Here is a 13,961-nt window from a genome sequence, read left to right on the forward strand (position 1 = left end):
TTTTAATATAATGATTCACCTATTTCTATATTATGTATTTGTTAACAAATTATAGTAGCTATTGTTATCTTTAATACTATTTTTCTTTAACATTTATACTATAGATAATTAGCTATAAGATAGTGTTTCTAATTATGACTATATGTTTAAATATACTGGTGTGTTTCATACTTGCATAAGCTTTTCTATCAATAATTAGGATATTTTTTCAGCTTAAGAAAACTTTCAGCATTTCTTGCAAGGAAGGAGCAGTAGTGATTCATTGGGTTTTATATTTCTAGAAAAATCTTTATTACTACCTTATATCTTACGAATAGTTTTTTCATTGTTTAACCCCTTAAGGTTATAGCAATTTGTTATAACTATAATAGAATACTGATACAAATATATAAGAATCACTTTACATGTAAATGATCTAAAAACACCACTTAAAAGCAGATTTTCAAGTTGGATACAAACACAGGACCCAAGCATATGGTTTGTATAAAAAAATCTACTATAAATATGAATAAAATAGACTTGTGATTTCTCATTCAACACTTAAGGAAGAGGCCAGTGTTTCCCAACAACAGAAAAAGATGAACATACTAGAAATCCAACTTGTATTGGATGCATAAGAGGGAAGACATGGCACAATTGCCATCCTTAAGATTGGAGACAGACAGGTGAATACAAGGAATTGCAGCTTACTAAGCAGAGCTCTACAAGTTAAAACCACTGTGAGAACCAGTGCCTAAGTAGGGAAACCTGAACTTTAATTGGAAAACTCCTAGAGGCTCAGTAAAGACAACTCTAAAAGTTAAAAACATAAGAAATTTAGTCATAAGAAGGCCCCCATAGTGTAATGAGATATGTGACCAGGAGATTGGCAAAATTCCCACAATAAATATAGGAGAAAAAAACCCTTCTGATTTTGGCAGGAGGTATAGAAAGTAAATTACTTTGAAACAGGACAGAATATTCCATTCTAAACATGGTTTGTCTTCACTGGAAACTAGTTTATCAGAACATAAGTTGCTGGGGTATTATTATCACAGCCAAACTGACTTGAGGGAATAATATACCCAATTACAGTCAGCACTAACCTTCCACATGGGACAATGGCAATACCCAATTCCTTCCAATTCCAGCCATCCTGTTCTGAGGGAGAGAAAAAAACTCATAAACACTTTCAAACTTAAAGGATCAGAAATATAGGATCACTGAAAGACTAAAACTTATTTGTAAGATTATAGATTAATTCACCTCCCAACATGCCTGGCCACATTATTAAGGCCCATTTCAGCAATCTCTTTCTGGTGGTACACATTATGTATGGCTCTCAAGAGCTAATTACAAGGCATACCAAAGGGCAAAACAACACAATTTGAAGAGAGAGAGTAAGCATCAGACTCAGATATGGTAGAGATTCTTGGATTTAGATTGAGAATCTTTTTTGTTCTACATGTTTTACTTTTATAGTTTCACTTAATTATTACAACAAGCCTAAATTTTATGATCTCCATTTTATAGTTGAGGAACCTGAGGCACAGAGAGATGATATGATTTTCCCAAGATACACAGCATGTAAAGAACAGAACCAGGATCTGAGTAATCAAACCCACTGTACTTTACCATACTTGTAATAAAAAAGAACCTCTCAGGAACTGTTAACATACTTTCTACTTGGTATAACCTTGCTAAAGATCTTAAGAGCCACATTTAAAACTACTATCATTAATACCTTAAGAAGTCCAATGATCATACAGACATCATGCAATAAACAGATGGCAACGTAAGCAAGACATGGAATTCCATTAAAAAATAGCAAAAATGAAATGTTAGAGATAAAAAGATGTAAAGAATGCCCTGATGGTCATATTGACAGACTGGACACAACTGAGGAAAGAATCTCTGAGCTAAAATATATATCAAGATAATCCCCAAAATAATAGAACAAAGACTGATAGAAGAGTATAAGCATGGACTGTGGAGACACAAAAACATGTGTAATATACATGTATTGGGAATACCAGAAAGAAAAGAAACGGAGGAAGAATGCAAAATAAATATTTAAAACAATAATTACTGAGAAGTTCCGGGCATTAATGTAAGAAACCAAATTATAGGTCCAGGTAGCTCAAAGAGCACAAAACAGAATGAATGCCCCCAACTACATATATCTAGGCCTATTATTTATTTCATTTTTTGGCCATTGCTTCAGCATATGGAAATTCTAGGAGCAGGGATTGAATCCACACCACAGCTTTAGCCAAAGTCACAGAAGTGACAATGCTGGTTCCTTAAACAATTGAGCCCCCAGAGAACTCCTAGACCTAATATTTTTAAATTACAGAAAATCAGTGATAAATAAACAATGCTTAGATATTAACATTATTGCTCAGTAAGAACAAAACGACTTATTATTAATGAGGATGGGGTTTGAACCCTGGTATCACTCAATGGGATAAGGATTCAGCATTGTTGTGAGCTGTGGTGGAGGTTGCAGTTGTGTCTTGAGCCCTGCATTGCAGTGGCTTTGGCATAGGGTTGGCTGCTGCAGTTCTGATCTACCCCTAGCCGAGTAACTTCTATATACCACAGGTGTGGCCCTAAAAAGAAAAAAAAGGAAATGATGCTGAAATAAGCCAGAAATAAGAAAAAAATCTTACCTATAGAGGAATAAACACAAGAATTCCATCCTTCTCTTCAGAAAACATGTAATCAAGAAGAAAGTAGAGTAAGATATTTAAAGCATTGAGAAATTAAAAAAAAAATACCTATAAGGCTGTATCTTGTGATGTTATGCTTCATAAGAAAATAAAAGATAAAGATATTTTCAGGCAAACAACAATTTGAGGGCTTTGTTGCCAGTAGACCTGCTTTGAATAAAATGTTTAAAAAGTATTTAGAGAGAAGGAAAATATTATAGTTCATAAACTTGAATTTACATTAAGAAGAGCATTAAAGAAAGAATAAGTAAAAGTAAAATACAAGCTTAAAATTGTCTTGTCCTTCACACTCAAACTCATTCTATGAGGCCACTATCACCCTGATACCAAAATGGACAAGGATACTACAAAAAAAGAGAAAATTGCAGGCCAATATCACTGATGAACATGGATGCAAAAGTCCTCAATAAAATATTAGAAAACCAATGCAAATAAATACAAAAGGAAACATATACCATGATCAAATGGGATTTATCCCAAGGATATAAGGATTCTTCAATATCTGGCAATCAATCAGTGTGATACATCACATTAACCAACTAAAAAGTATAAACCATATGATCATCTCAATAGATGCAGAAAAAAGCTTTTGACAAAATTCAACACCCTTTTCTGATAAGCATTCTCCAAAAAGTGAGCAAAGAGGGAACCTAATTCAACATAATTAAAGTGATATATGAAAAGCCCACAGCTAACATTATTCTCAATGGTGAAAATCTGAAAACATTTCCACTAAGATCAGGTACAACACAAGGATGTCCACTTTCAAAAATGCCATTAAACATAGTTTTGGAAGTCCTAGCCACAGCAATTAGAGAAGAAAAAGAAATAAAATGAATCTGAATTTAAAAAGAAGTAAAACTTTCACTGTTTGCAGATGACATGACTTTATACCTAGAAAATCCTAAAGACACTACCAGAAAACTGTTAGAACTCATCAACAAATTTATCACAGGTGCAGAATACACAATTAATACACAGAAATTGATTGCTTTTCTATATACCAATAATGAAAGATCAGAAAGAGAAATTAGGGAAACTGTCCCATTTACCATCATATCAAAAAGAACAAAATACATAAGAATGAACCTACCTAAAGGCAAATGACCTATAGTCTAAAAACTATAAGATGCTGATGAATGAAATCAAAGATGACATAAACAGATGAAAAGATATACCATGCTCTTGAATTAGAAGAATTAATATTGTGCAAATGAATATACTACCCAAGGCAATCTACAGATTCAACGAAATCCCTATCAAATGCCCAAGGACATTCTTCACATAACTAGAACTAAATATTTTAAAAATTGTGTGGAAACAAAAAAGATCCAAAATAACCAAAAGCAGTATTGAAAAAGAGAAATAGAAATGGACGAACAGGCTCCCTGACTTCAGAGAATTCTAAAAATCAACAGTTAATAAAATAATATGGCACTGGAACAAAAACAGAAACAGATCAATGGAACAGGATAGAAATCCCAGAAATAAACCCAAGCACTTATGGTCAACTAATCTATGACAAAAGAGGCAAGAACATACAGTGGAAGGAAGATAGTCTCTTCAGTAAGTGGTGCTGGGAAAATTGGAAGCTACCTTAAAATAATGAAATTAAAACAGTTTCTAACACCATACATAAAAATAAACTCAAAATTGATTAAAGACATAAAAAATAACCATATACTATAAAACTCTAGAGTAAAACATAGGCAGAACACTCTGACATAAATCACAGGAAAGTCTTGTTTGACTCACCACCTAGAATTGAGGCAATAAAAACAAAAATCAACCATTGGAACCAATTAAACTCAAAAGATTCTGAACAGCAAAGAAAACCATTATAAATGATGTAATTGGAAAGGGCCTAATTGCCAAAATATACAAACATCTCACACAACTCAACAAAAAAACACAAACAGTCCAAGCAAAAAATGGGCAGAAGACCTAAATAGACATTTTTCCAAAAAAGACATAAGGATGCCCAACACACAAATGAAAAATGCTCAACTTCACTAATTATTAGAACAACGTGAATGAAAATTACAATGAGGTACCAACTCACACTAGTCAGAATGGCCATCATTAACAAGTCAACAAATAGCAAATGCTAGAGGGGTGTGGAGAAAAGGGAACCCTCCTTCACTTTTGGTGAAAATGTAAATTGGTAAAACCACTGTGGAAAACAGTATGGAGGTACCTCCGAAAACTAAATATAGAACTACCATATGATGAAGCAATCACACTCCTGGGCATATATTTGGAGAAAACTTTCATTGAAAAAGAGTACATGCACCCCTTTGTTCATCATAGCAGTATTCACAACAGCAAAGACATTGAAACATCCTAAATGTTCATCAAAAATGAATAGATTAAGAAAATGTGGTACACAATGGGATGCTACTCAGCCATAAAAAAAGAACAAAATAATGCCATTTGCAACAATATGGATGCAACTAGAGAATTCTCATACTACATGAAGTAAGAATGAGAAAGAAAAATAGCATATGATATCACATATATGGAATCTAAAATATAGCAAAAATAATCCTATATGCTAAAGAGACAGATCATGTCCATGGAGAGCAGATTTGTGGTTGACAGGAGGAGTAGGGGAGGGAGTGGGATGGACAGGGATTTGGGGATTGGTGGATGCAATATGTTACATTTGGAATCAATGGGAATGGAATCCTGATGTACAGCACAGGGAACACTGCATGACTCAGTCATTTTGCTATGCAACAGAAATAGAAGAAACATTGTACTATACCTTAATAATAAATAAACAAATATGCAAAAATTTTCCTGTTCTTAATTTACCTAACCTAATTGTTCAAAATAATAATAGCAAAATGTAATTGATTATGTTTGCTTAAGCATATATCAAACACACATGCACACACACATATATATAATCATGTATGCTTATATATAAGTGAAAAAATGGCGGTAATGATTCAAGTGACTAGAAGAAGATGTTAGGATTATTTTGTTATATGGTACTCATTCTTTCCATGAAATGATATAGCATTATTTTGGAACTAGTTAATTGTAAATATTCATTGCAAACTCTAGGACAACCCCATTAAAAAGTAAACATTTATATCCAATATATTAAAAAAGGAAATTATATGGACACAATTAAAAGCACAAAAGGAAGAAAAAACTCTAGGACAACCACATTAAAAAGTAAACATTTATATCCAATATATTAAAAAAAGGAAATTATATGGACACAATTAAAAGCACAAAAGGAAGAAAAAAGTAGAGTACAAAAACAAAAAAAGAACAATATAAAAAGCAGTAATCAATGTGATATATAATAATCTATTTAAATAAAAAATCACTTAGAATGTCGGTGATCTAAATTCACTAAATAAAAAGCACAGATCATGAGAGCCTTCAAAAAACAAGATGTAATTATATGCTATCTATAAGAAGCCCACTTTAAGTATAAAAACTCACACTGATGAAAAGTAAATTGATGGAGTTCCCATCATGGCTCAGTGGTTAACGAACCCAACTAGGATCCATGAGGACATGAGTTTGATCCCTGGTCTCAATCAATAGTTTAAGGATTTGGTGTTGCCATGAGCTGTGGTGTGGGTCATAGATGCAGCTTGGATCTTGTGTTGCTGTGGCCACAGCAGGCAGTTGCTACAGCTCCGATTGGACCCCTAGCCTGGGGATTCACCATATGCTATGGGTGCGGCCCTAAGCAGACAAAAAAAAAAGTAAATTGATAAAGAAAGGATAACTAATTGGAGGAACAATCAGGAATTGTCACAGGACATGTTTTTCCAATTTTCTTGCTTGATTATCCACCCATAGCCCCTCCTTATGTGATCTCATCAAAAGAGTAAAATGAAAGTGGTGTGGTTTCTTGAGGTGGGGCTCTTGGTCCTAGAGACCTTGAGTCCCCCTTGTTCCCACCTTTACTATCTCTGTGTTTTGTTTTGTGTTGGCTTTTTCTTTAAGTTCTACAGCACCCATTCTTCAGCCCCATCTTGCTGAGCTGGCCTCGGCAAGTGGTGTCCAACATGGGGCGGGCAAACAGGCAGGTATGAAGAACTAATGACCCCGACTACAGCAGGAATTTTTATTCATTGTAAGTGCTGTGGAGTCCTGAGAAGAAGGGAGGAATTTTGCATGGCCACGCTGAAGAAATCCTGTGGATACATTCCCTCTCTCAGGTATTTATGGAGTAAAATGGGAAATAAGGTAATTGCAAGAAATTATAGTCCTTACATTTGTTTGTTAGGACAACTCCTTAAAAATAGGGGTGCAAAAATAAGTGAAAGTAAGCTTTTGGAACTTTTTCAGACTATTGAGTAACATTGTGACTGGTTTCTTACATTAGAAATGTTAGATTTAACGATAGAGGAAAGCATAGGTATGGAACTTAAGATATTGCATGGTGAGGGTGTTCCAAGTCCTGTGTCTATTTGGAGTACTTGGAGCTTAATTAAATCAGTTTTAGAACCTCTACAGACCACGGAGGACTTAGAGGAGGAAGAAGAAGGGGAGTTTACATCTTTGTTGGGGGAACCTAAATATGCAGTCCCTGAACAAAATTATCATAGAGAATATTTGGCTCCTGAGCCTTTGGCTCCAATTGTTGATCCTGATATTCCTCAACTGCCTCCTATTAGGAGTGAGGTGATGAGGACTCTTCAAGCCTTTACTTCTAGGGTTGCAAAGAAAATAAGCATTATCCCTGAACACCATCTATCATCCATTCAACAGGGAATTTTACAGGCTCGAAGGGAAGGTGATTTGGATGTCATACATTTATCCTTTCCAGTAACTGTCAGGGAGACAGCAGCTCCAGGCATTGATCCCACCAACCCTAATGGGGTTTATGAGTTCATTCATGAGCCCTTTCCTTTTAAAATTCTTAAAGAATTAAAACAGGCCATTCAAAACTATGGTGTTAATTCTCCCTTTACAAAAGGAATCATGCAGGGAGTAGATGAAGGAACTTATATGATTCCTGCTGATTGGCATAACTTAACCCATGCTGTGCTATCACCTAGTGAATATTTACAATTTAAATCTTGGTGGCAAGATCATGCCCAAATTACTGCTAATCATAATCAGGCTCAAAATCTTCTAATTATGATGGAACAATTGCTAGGGATTGGTCCTTGGAATAATCCTCAAGATCAAATGAGTATGAATGATTTGGCTATTGAACAGATTAGACAATGTTGCTTAATGGCATGGGATAAAATTGAATCTAAGGGCCAAATAAATACTTTTTTACAAAAGATCCTACAAGGCCCTAAGGAAGTTTATACTGAATTTCTAGCTCATTTATAAGAGGCATTAAAATGACAAATTACCAACTCTGAGGTGTCTGATACTATTTTTCAATTGTTAGCATATAAAAATGCAAATACTGATTGCAAAAAGGCCATAGGATTTTTAAAAGGAAAAGCTAACATTGCTGAGTATATTAAAGCCTGAAGAGAGTGGGGATGGGGTCCTTTAAGGCCTCAATGTTAGCCTAAGCAATGGCTAATTTAAAGAAGGCCTCTCACTCCAAATAGTTACAGTCTGGAATTTCGCTTACCATCAGGTAGAACCAGTTAATATGGGGATGCCTGACAGGACTTTATGTACTTTCAAGAGAATGAAAAATCAAATTCATCAGAATATATGCAAGGCTATGGAGGGGGTCATACTGCTTAATGGTTCCTATGGAACCGTATGGGATTGGTCCCCTAAGGGGAAGATGATTCCTGTCTGTATGAGCCATTAACCTCTGTGTTCCGTTAATGAATTACTCTCTTGGACAGTCTCCTGACAATCAGGCCAATCTCCCACCAATCAGGCCAACAACAAAAATAATAATATGAAGAAGAATAACTAAAGCCAAAAGCCCAGTAAGTTGGAAAGATTCAGGCCTTATTCCTCCCTATCCTGAATTTGATAATAGCAAGCTTCAAATTGACTTGTGAAAAAATATATATATATACATAAAGCCTTCAAAACTGTTCAAATCAAAGCTGGGGCAGATGAAGGGAATGATGCTATAAATGCCAGGGGCCATTTATAAGTGATAGAACAAGATTCCCCACAGGGTGTCAGGTGGTTTCTATGAGTGATCACAGTTGGTCTGTTGATGAGGGAGATAACCACAATTGGCATAGAAATCATTTTGTTACTTGTATAGTAGAAGGATTAAAAGCCTCACAAGTAAAGCCCATTAAAAACTATTAGAGGTTTCCTAGGGGAACAAGAGAGTCCATCAACTTTTTTAGAAAGACTCAGAAAGGCATTGAGAAAACATATACCAAGGAACCCAGAAACAATGGAGGACCAAATAATTCTTAAGGATAAATTCATAGCTCAATTGGTGCCAGATATATGGAGAAAGCTCCAAAAAAATAGCTTTTGGCCCTGATCAGGACCTGGAGCACCTCCTCAGAGTAGCAACTCAAATATGTTATAATCGAGACCAGGAAGAATGAAAGGAGAACAAGAAGAGAAACAGAGAAAAGGCTGAGGCTCTAGTTATGGTGCTACAGGGAGTCAACCTGGGAGTTTCCAAGGTGAGAGGACTAGGGCAGAGACCTATGCCTGGTGCCTATTTCCTCTGTGGAAAAGAGGGATCCTTTAAATGGAAATTCCCTTAGACTCAGCTGTGCCCCATAGGTTGGGGAGATCACTGGAAGAGGGACTGCCCCTGAAGATGAAGGTCTCTGTGTTGGACCCCTCAGGCCTGGGATCAAGACTGATGGGACATTTCCATAATGGCTCCTCTCCTTGTCACCACTCAGGAGCCCTGAGTGACTCTAAATGTAGGAAGACAGCCTATTGAATTCCTCCTGAATACAGAGCCAATTTTCAGTCCTTCTCTCCAATCCTGGGCCCCTCCCTCATGAATCTGCCACATACATGTTTCTGGCAAGCCGGTTACAAAATTTTTACTCAACCTTTGAGTTGTGACTGGGAATCCATTTTCTTTTCTCAATGCCTTTCTGATTTTTCCAGAGTCCAACTCCTCTTTTAGAAAGAGATATTTTGTAAGAGGTTAAAGCCTCAATTCACATGGCAATGGAGGACTCCCCATGGCAATGGAGGACTTCCCATGTGGCTCACAACATAACTACTTGGCAATCCCTCACATTTTATTTTTATGTTAATTATGAGCAAAATGATGGTGTATGTCAGTCAAGTGTAAAGTTTTTCTTTTATTAGTATTAAAACCTGGTGATTAATGAAGAAGCTCCTGAAAAGTATCAGGTTAATCTGAACAAGATATTATTTCTTTCAGTTCACAATCTGTTATTTAACAGACCATGGTTAACAGAATGCCCCCCCCAAAAAAAGTGGGGGGAATATATGGCAATGGAGCCTAACCAAGGTTTCTGCACTTCCTTAACTAAGGCCTTGTTATTATAAAATCTAAGTTTTGTATTCCTAATTGTTCACAGAATGTGTCTCATTCCCTGTTAGATCTTTAACAGTAGATTAATGAGCTGTCCTATCCAGCTCCAGCTTTTGGAGCTGCCCTGTGGAACCAGCTGACCTCCTCTTCCTGGTGAAAATGTTTCCTTTGCTGTATTCATTGTGATCTTGATCCTTTTATTCAGACCCTGTATAATTAATTGTATTTCTTGCTTCATTACATCTTGATTAAGAGCTATAAATGTTCAAATGTTGATAGAAGGGGTATCCAAAGCAATGTATCAAGGCTCACTTGACCATCCCATGAGTGGAGACCTAACTGCTTTCCCTAACAATGCCCCTTTTCAGCAGGAAGAAGAGCAGTCATCGCCCCTTTTCCCACAGTTAGACTCTCCAACTCAGGGATGGGGATTGAGAATACGGGCTTTGATACATTCTTTGATGTGGCTATTGATTAACATTTGTAAATTAAGGGTCACATAGATCCCCACCTTCTATAAAGGTTACAGTTATTACCCCGTGGAACCATCCTCTGCTACCACATCATAGTCAAGAAGTCTGCATCCGTGGCTGACATGGACACCTGGGAGGCTGTGCAGCACCTCGAGAATCTCCTCATGGTCAAGTTCCAGAGACTCCCTTCACCATCGTCAGAGAACACTAAGCCCTGCTCTGGCCACCCCTGGAAGCTGGTCAGTCTATGCACGGCAGAAGCCTGAGGAGTTCTACATGAGACTTAACTTGGACTCGTGTTCTGTCTATAGATGTGGGAAGCAAGCGATTTGGGAAGTAGTGAAGAAAGGAAGTTGCAGGATCTGTGTTTGTCCTCCTGTAAAAGCAAAGAGGGGGAGATGTTGTGAGACATGTTTTTCCAATCTTCTTGCTTGATTATCCACCCATAGTCCCTCCTCATGTGACCTCATCAAAAGAGTGAAATAAAAGCGGTGTGGTTTCTTGAGGCAGGGCTCTTGGTCCTAGAGACCTTGAGTCCCCCAGGTTCCCACATTTACTATCTCTGTGTTTTGTTTTGTGTTGGCATTTTGTTTTGTGTTGGCTTTTACCTTAAGTTCCACAGCACCCATTCTTCAGCCCCATCCTGCTGAGCTGGTCTTGGCAAGGAATGGCTATGTTAATTTCAGACATGACAGACTTCAACATAAGGATAGTTATCAGGGATAAAGAAGGACATTATGCAATAATAAAGAGATCCATTTTCTGAAAAATAACAATTCTTAGTGTATTTGCCTAACAATAGAGCATCAAACTGCATGAGGCAAATTTGATAGAACTGCAAAGACAGATTAATGAATCCACTACAATAGTTGGAAACCTCAACACTTCTCTCTCAGAAATGGACAGATCCAGCAGACATAAAATCAGCAAGAACTTGAACTCAATAGCACCATTAATCAATTGAATATAATTGACCTCTAGACATGGAGGAAATTAAATCCATATTATTAAGCAAAATAAACCAATCTGAAAAGATTATATACTGTATGATTACAGCTATATGAAAAAGGCAAAACTATGTGGACAGTTAAATGTTTAATGGTTATGAGAGATTGGGAGGGGATTAATAGGCACAACACAGAGCATTATAAGGGCAGCAAAAATACTATGTATGATATTACAATTCTGAAAATTGTCACTTTACCCTTCTCCAAATCCATAGAATATATGAAACTGAGTGAATACTAAAGTAAACTACAGGATTTAGGTGATTTTGATGTGCCAATGTAGGTTCACTTTTCATTAAAAAATGTATCTTTCTGGTCAGTGATGTTGATAATAATGGAGTCTATGCATGTCTGAGGAAAGTTGGTATGTGGGAATATATTTCTCTCAGTTTTGTTACAAAATTTAAAACTACTTTTAAAAATAAAGCCTTAAAATATTATCTTAAAATATGAAGATGTGTAAAAACTCAAAGTATGTTAAGATAATGCACCATTAATTAAAAGAAATCTGAAATAGATAATTTCAGATAAAGCAGGCTTCATAACAATAAATAATATGGCAATAAAGAAAACATATTTTATAGTAATAACAGGACCGATTCTCTAAGAATACTTATATCTAAATGTGTATAAACCTTTAGACAAAAAAATATATATATATGTTCAAAAAGAAAGAAAAATTCGCAATTACATATGGGAACTTTAAAATTCAGCCCAGCTGGAAAGGCTTTTTGCCACCCCTCTGATGAATGTATCCTCAAAATGGCAAGGGTGATGTTGAAATAGAATATTAGAATGATAATTATAGATAAAAACAAGTTGGTCCCCAAAAAGGTTAACACTTTGGTTTCTGGAATGTAGGTAGCAGAACAGGACAAGACTAACAAAGGGAATTATCAGAGTAAAAATGGTTGATCACATTGGATGAGCAATACCACACAGAGAACACACAGGAAGAGACTGTCAGGGTGGTGGCCAGACTGTAGAGGTGATAAGAGAAACTAGGAGAAGGCAAACCTGTGGGGAAACCACCACCAAGTAGAGCAGGGGGTTGCAAATTGCCATGTAGTGCTCATAGGCCATGGCAGCCAGCATGAAAATCTCAGCCATGATAAACACTAAGAATCCACCCAGCTGGGTTGCACACCCATAGTAAGATATGGTTTTCTTTGTAACCAAGGTGTTAACCAGCATTTTAGGGGCAATGACAGTAGAATTGCCAAGGTTGATGATAACTAAATGCTTGAGGAAAAAGTTCATGGGGCTTTGAAGTTGAGAATCAACACTGGTGGGGGTGATGGTGCCCAAGATTTCTCTCAAGATCAGAGCATAGATCACCAGGAAAATGCCAAAAAGAGGGATATGGAGCTCTGGATGGTCTGAGACCCCCTTTGAATGAATTCAGTCCCTCGAGTGAGATTTTCTGGAGCCATTTATTTTGCTGATTTTATCTTTCAATGGAGGAAATGGAAAGAAATTAATAGATGGTAAAATGTTTTTGTTTTTGTTGTTTCCTATTAGATACCAGATTCTTAAGGGTTTCTTTTAAAATCAGTTTACTTATGTTCACAAACAATTAAGAGTTTCAAATCTTTAAGAAAATAATAAAATTCTGCAAATGATTGATAAGACCAGTAGGTAAAATATCAGGTGAAATGAATAACTGAATCAACCAACTTTTCTAATTTATAGAATAATCCATTTAGAAAGAGTAGAATGTATGTTTCTATAAACTGTATATGAAATACCAAAATACACACCATACTTTAATCTACAAAACAACCTTTAAAAATAAAAAAATGAAATCATAAAACTTGCTTTTTCAGACTACAAATATATTTAAACTAAGTAACATACTTTTATTTGAAAACATGTAAATATTTAAAAAATTAAACACTGCATTTCCAAATAAGCTGTGGGTTAAAAATAAAGTCTAAGGACAATTTTTAAAAATACATTTTTACTAAAAGAAAACAAAAATACATTATATCAAAGTCATGTGAAAAAATTAACACACTTATAACAAAAGAAGATCTAAATTTAAAAACTCATTCCACATTTAGCTAAAAACTACAAATCAAGAGCAATTTAAACCTAATATAAGTAGAAGTGAGAAAATGGTAAAAATTAGAGTGGAAGTAAAAGTGAAATCAGAAAACCAATAGAATTAATGAAACCAAAAAAAGTATTAAATTGATCAATCTCTAGCCAGGTTAAGCAAAAAAGAAAAAAAAAGGAAGAATACACAACTTACCTATAACAGAATAAAAGAGAAAACATAACACAGATATTTCATGGAAACTTGAGAGTAACACAAAGAACTCTATGTCCATAAATTTTAAAATATAGATAAAATTATGAGTCATTTCAATGAAAA

At 35.6% G+C, this 13,961-nt stretch overlaps 1 pseudogene; it reads right to left on the bottom strand.

The window, feature by feature from the left end:
* Positions 1 to 701: 701 nt before the first annotated feature.
* On the bottom strand, positions 702 to 13,017 carry LOC125118059 (olfactory receptor 8J2-like; annotated as a pseudogene).
* Between the last annotated feature and the right edge of the window lie 944 nt (positions 13,018 to 13,961).

Source organism: Phacochoerus africanus, chromosome X (assembly GCF_016906955.1).
Source record: "Phacochoerus africanus isolate WHEZ1 chromosome X, ROS_Pafr_v1, whole genome shotgun sequence".
Lineage (NCBI taxonomy): Eukaryota > Metazoa > Chordata > Mammalia > Artiodactyla > Suidae > Phacochoerus > Phacochoerus africanus.